Raw genomic sequence first — 6000 nt, forward strand, 5'->3', positions numbered from 1 at the left:
TGGAATGCTGATGGGAACCAAAGATTTTCAATTAAAGCAGAAACAGCACAGAGGGAAACCTGCTCAGAGCAGGGCAAAACCAAGTTGATGGTAGCAAACCCTTACATTAACAGACTAAGAAGGAAAGTAAGGCCAGAACAGGGGATCACCAGGAAAGGCAGCTTATCAGAAAAGTCATACTCCGTTTTCTTTCTTTTATTGCCTCTCTGAATACAGTTGGCCACTTGACAGTTTTGAATATAAACATTTTAGAAATACGTTTTAGAAATGATGCCTCCTATAAACAAGCAACCACAGTGGTTATCTAGGGGGCTGCTTTTCAGTGTTTTATTCTTTCTAATTTTTAAACTAGGTAGACATTTCACCAATTCAACATTTTAAGTGATATCTTCTAAATTGAATCAGAAGGACTATTTTCCTTGGTGTGATATGTAGGTTCTAAGGCAAGGCTGCTTTTCATTTTTACAGTTATTTCCTTCCTAACACAGAGAGCACATTGATCAACAGCCATCGTTCGCTTGTAGAGCTTAGCTACCGAAGAAGAAGAAGAAAAAGTCAAGCCCCACATCTCTAATTCCCCCCACTTAGGGAATTCCCTGGCGGTCCAGTGCTTAGGACTCGGTGCTTTCACGGCCAGGGCCACGCGGCGCGGCCAAAGAAACAAAACAAACAAACATCCACGTTTATCGAAAACCATATTGTGGAGTCCTGTGGATTTTCTTACATTTGAAAATCTTTTTTAATTGGATTCTAGGCATGATGGTTTTTTGAGGTTTTGGGATGCCATCTTCTTGGATGCTGAAGATGATTCTAATCTAAGTTCTAGGATAAATCCAAAAACCTTCCTGATACATTTTAAGCTTCCTTTCTGCTTATTATATAAGCTATATTCATTGAAATATATATTTCCCCTAGGCTTAATACCTCTTACTTGCTGGGTAAAAATATGAAGGAGCACAATAATGAAACTCTTTTACACTTATTATTTTGCTGTCTGCTTCGTACCGGTTTTCATTGAAATACTTGTCTATATGTGTTGTGGCTACCTATACATGCACATTTATTGCATTCTGTTGCTTGTTATGCATTTTTTACTGACATACCTTCTCTGTCTGTATGCATTGGCTAGGAATTCATTCACCTCTATCACCTCCATCGTGTTTTCTGGTTAACAGTATTCACTAAAATAGAGTGGGCAAAATTCACTTTCATAATATTGCATGGATAGTACAGAATGCCATTTGTTAGTAAATTCATTAGGCTTCGATACTTGCCACATACCCCAGTTTTCATTAATATCTATGGATTTCTTTTTCGTTAACGTAATATGCTTGTCATGATTTTTCTTTGTCTTTCTAGAACTTATTGTATCTTCCTCCATATAAATCATACGCAATAGATCAGCTTATTCATCTATTAATTATTACTGCTATTATTATTGGTGGTGGTGTTATAACCACTTTATAGGTGAGTAATCTGAAGTAATCAGATAACTTTTCCCTTTCCAAAAGCACTTAAGAAATCCACTTTCGGGTAATCATTTTGAGGTAGGATGAGAAACCAGGCTTGAAGAGGGCAAAAATGACTCTTTCAATTCACCAGTTGGACTGAGCTGTACGTCACCTCTAGGTAATAGCGTGGGAACTGCACAAGCAAAGGGAGACACTGAAGACGACAATGGTAATAGCCGTACTGTTTTCTAATGGACAAAAAAAATGCCTATATTATAAGTTCTATTTCTCCTGCTTTCTGGCAGTATCATGCTCAGAGTGGAGTCCTGGCAAGGAAGTCAGGATACTTAGGTTCTGAAACCTGGTAATGATACTAACATAATGAGAGAACTTGAACAAGTCAACCCGACCTCTCTGAGCCTCAGTTTCCTTACTCACGAAATGAGACTGAGAACATCGAAGTTCTCTAAGGGCCTCCTAGTTCTAAAATGCTTCCAGTCTAGGAAATAGCATAGAAGTCAATACGAGTGCAGGCTGAAGGGAAAGACAGGGCAGGGAGAAGGTTGCTTCCAGCCTAGAGAACAATCTCTGAACCACACCACTTGGCTCTTCTGCCCGTCTGTGCCCAAGATGGGAGCACAGGCAGTTAATAGAGAAGAGTGGAAAACTGCTCAGTCCTTACAGCCATCATCAACTGTCTGATTTTGGGTTTCTCAGGAAGTAGTGATAGTAGAGGTGTCCTGATAGCAAGAACCTTCAGATGATGCCGTTCCTCAAACGTAGTGAGAATTTCTCAACCTCCCTGAGTTTTTCATGACCCTCTTGTTCTTACAGAAAATTTCCAACATCCATCTCTACTTGGAACTCTAAATTCTCTGCAGCATTCTCCTCCTGTGGTGAGCAATGCAACTTCCCTAACACGAAGTGTCTGCAACTTCTCCAGAGTCTCTGCCCCTGCCGTCAGTTCGGCATCGGCTACTGGTACCCCTTTCCAGACACTCATGGGTAGTGCCTACCTTTACCAACATTCTAGCACGACTATGTTATCTGGAGTTACTGACCACAGCCAGATCTCCACTTCAGCTGCTTCCTATCCAGGTGTTCTTGAGTGGGACATCACAGCAAGCACTGAAAAGAATTCTTCTTCACTCGGAGACTTTACTCTGGCACTCACTGACCGCCACACAGCTGCCTCCTCCATGTTTCTGGCAGCCCAGTATGATAAAACTTCAGACGCCAAGAACATGGTCCCTCTACATCCATCGCTTTCTGCCAGCCTTGCTCAGGGAACACCATCTCAGATTCCAAATCAGGGGCAGAGCCGCCTGTCACTTCCCTGCCAGGAAGGAAGCCAGGTATATTACTATAACCAAGGCACACTGGGGTCTTTACTGTATGGAGAACTTGGCTCCTGCCCGCAATCCTACGGCTCGGCGTCATACACAGGAAGTCGGGCCTCTGGGCAACCAGAAATGGGAATGGGACTGAAGGAGATTCAGCCCACAAATATCCGACCACCAGCTTCCGCCTCTGCAGTCTGCCACCCTGTGTCTGCTCAACGCATCACAGAAACAAGTTTTCAAGGTGAGTATTAACAAACGCCAGAGAAAGTTGAAGAATGAGGTCGGCATTCAAAAATGGGGTCAAATCGACAGCTGGGAAGGGGTGTAGAGGCAGGTAGAATTTAGATCCTGAGCCTTTAATAACCACTACCTTCGCTCAGTGCCCTCTGTTTTTAGACTCTATATGAGAACACCTAGGGCTTCCCTGGTGGCGCCGTGGTTAAGAATCCGCCTGCCAATGCAATGCGGGGGACACGGGTTCGAGCCCTGGTCTGCGAAGATCCCACATGCCGTGCAGCAACTAAGCGCATGTGCCACAACGACGGAGCCTGCATTCTAGAGCCCGTGAGCCTCAACTACCGAAGCCCACGTGCCTACAGCCCATGCTCCGCAACAAGAGAAGCCACCGCGATGAGAAGCCCGCACACCGCAACCAAGAGTAGCCCCCGCTAGCCGCCAACTAGAGAAAGCCCGTGCACAGCAATGAGAGACCCAGTGCAGCCAAAAAAATAAATACGTAGAATAAATAAGTTCAAACAGTAAATAAATACATAAACATAAATTACAAAAAAAAGAACACCTAATGCAGGTGGGAAGGTGGGAGGGCCACTGTAGAGGTCATCTATGCTACATGTACAAGAACCCCGAGAGCACACCAATCGGTACCACACTTTTCACTGCTGTAGCCGATCATTCCCCCTGTACTGCCACACTGTAGCACTCCCTTCCCTCATCTACTGCTATAGTCTCTTCGGAAGGTGTTTCAGAACTCTTGTTATGAGAGTGCCAGTTGAACTGTCCTCACTTCCTTCATTTATACCAGGATTGAAGACCTTGTGGTCCGAGATCCTGTCCAGAGAGCAAGCAGGCTAAGACTCTGTCTTTGTTGATGTATTTCATCAGCAAGGGCTCTACCCCCTCTCCTAGTTCATGGTGTGACGTGTTCTTGGCCTCTCGGGAAAGTGGGGAGAATGGAAAGGACCCTATATGAGAATGCTAGGCTCTGTAAAACATTTCAGGTTTTTAAAAATAAGACTCATTTTGTATTGGACTTATAACAGTCCTATGAAATACAAAGCGAGCCGAGAATCAGTGACAGGAAAGGCTCACCAGTAAGAATTACAACAGTCACCGCTTACCTCGTAGCATAGGGCACTGTCCATGATCCTTAAGAAGAGTTAGTAGAAATGCCTTGCCCATCTTGCCCCTGAACCCCTTGAAAGGTACACGACTGCTGTGTTGGTGTTTAGGGGGAGCATCTCACTTACCAGGGACTGACTTCTCCCTTGATCCCTTTGTAGGGATGGAGACCTCCCCCCTGGTGATGAAAAATTCCCTGGGATTGCAACCTCCAAGCCAGACGTTTTGTGTGACACAAAGTCAAGAACTCCCCGAGTCCTGCAGTAGCAGAAACAGCCACATACTTGAGAGTAACCCACCATCTGAACTTGGGGACATTTCAGTGACAGCTCCAGTCCAGAGTGCCAGGCGTCTCCTGGCCCTGCCTCCAGCTCCAAGCCAGGGACAAATAGAGAGTAAGCACGTGGATGATATCAAAACCAAGCTTTCAAAGCCTCTGGATGCCTACCAGATCCCAACAGAGAACCAAGATCCTCCACTACTCCCTTTAGGAATCCCTGATAGTCACCAGCCGCTGGCCTGCACCGATCCCCTCAGCCAAGAGGAGCAGCCTGGTTCTGAAAATGCTGATCTGGGAGAGAACAGCCGGAGTCGTCAGGACCTAGGGACACTTGAAAATGGGATTGAACCTAGCAGTGGTCTTGCAGACATTACTACACTGGCGGAGGATATTCACCTTCCCCAGCTCTTTAATCCTTTGAAAGATCTTGATCAATCCCAAGGTCCCAACGTGATCAAAGCTAAAGACACCAGAGCCATTAAGGTGAATCAGGTGCAGGAAAAGCCAAGTGTCATAAAGGTTCCCTCTGATCAACCCAGGAAGAACAAACAGAAAGCCTCTGAGCCTATCAGTGGCGCTCCCAAGGCCAAAATCCAGCCAAAGAATCCAGAGTGCCTGTTAGGGGGAGAAGTGGTTATATGCCACGCTGCAGTCAGTGACAGGGCTCCTGTGAACACGGCCAAGCACTCTCAAGGCAAACCTCAGAAAGCTGCATCCAGAAAGATCAGCAAAACTAAGAGCCACGGGCAGGAAAAGACCAAAAGGACCAGAGGGAGAAACAAGGCTGAGGAGAACAAGCAGTCAGGGAACAAAGTCAAGGCAGAAGAGAAGCCAGCAATCCCCCACACGAAGCGAAAGGAACACCAAACTGAGCTTCTCCAACAGAGCTTTCAAAAGCCTCGAACCTCCCTTGGCGTGCGCATGCTGGAGTCTGTGAAGGTTCTTCATGCGCTGGGGAAGAAGAATGAGACGAAAACTGGGCTCTCTTCCTGTCGGCTCTTGGGAAAGTCAAGCAACCCCAAAGACCCCCAGCCACCCCCAGCTATCCAGCCATGGCGGCATACCCCACGTGAGGGGAAGGGTCCTGAGAAAACGCAAGTCCAAGCCCAGAAACCAGACAGCAGTGCTGAAACAGAGTGTCCATCTCCAGCCCAGTATGAGCGGCCTCCTCCTGGGAAGGTCAAGTTGATACCTCTGCCTTTTTCTGCCTGGGACAAGCCTCAAGCTCGACCCGCTCCTCGGAGGCCACAGTCTCTGGCCTCACATCGGCCTGCTGGGGCTTACCGTGCCCAGCCTGGTTCTACTGACTCAGCTCAACCTGCTGCAGTCAATTCATCCCAGCCAGCTCCTGCCTCTTTGCCAGGCCCCGCCAAACCAGCTCAGCCAACTGTGACCAACCCAACCCAACCGGCTTGGACCAACCATACCCAGCCTCGTGTCCCTCAGTCTGCTGCTCCTAGGCCTGCACCCTCCAAAACTTCATCTGGCGCTCCTCTCCAGCGGGAGCCTGTTCCCCCTGCTGTGAATAAGCGCCAGTCCCCACCCAAGCTCCAAACCCACTTTCTAC

Source organism: Balaenoptera borealis (genome assembly GCF_965194805.1).
Source record: "Balaenoptera borealis genome assembly, contig: HAP1_SCAFFOLD_486, whole genome shotgun sequence".
In the NCBI taxonomy this organism is placed as follows: domain Eukaryota; kingdom Metazoa; phylum Chordata; class Mammalia; order Artiodactyla; family Balaenopteridae; genus Balaenoptera; species Balaenoptera borealis.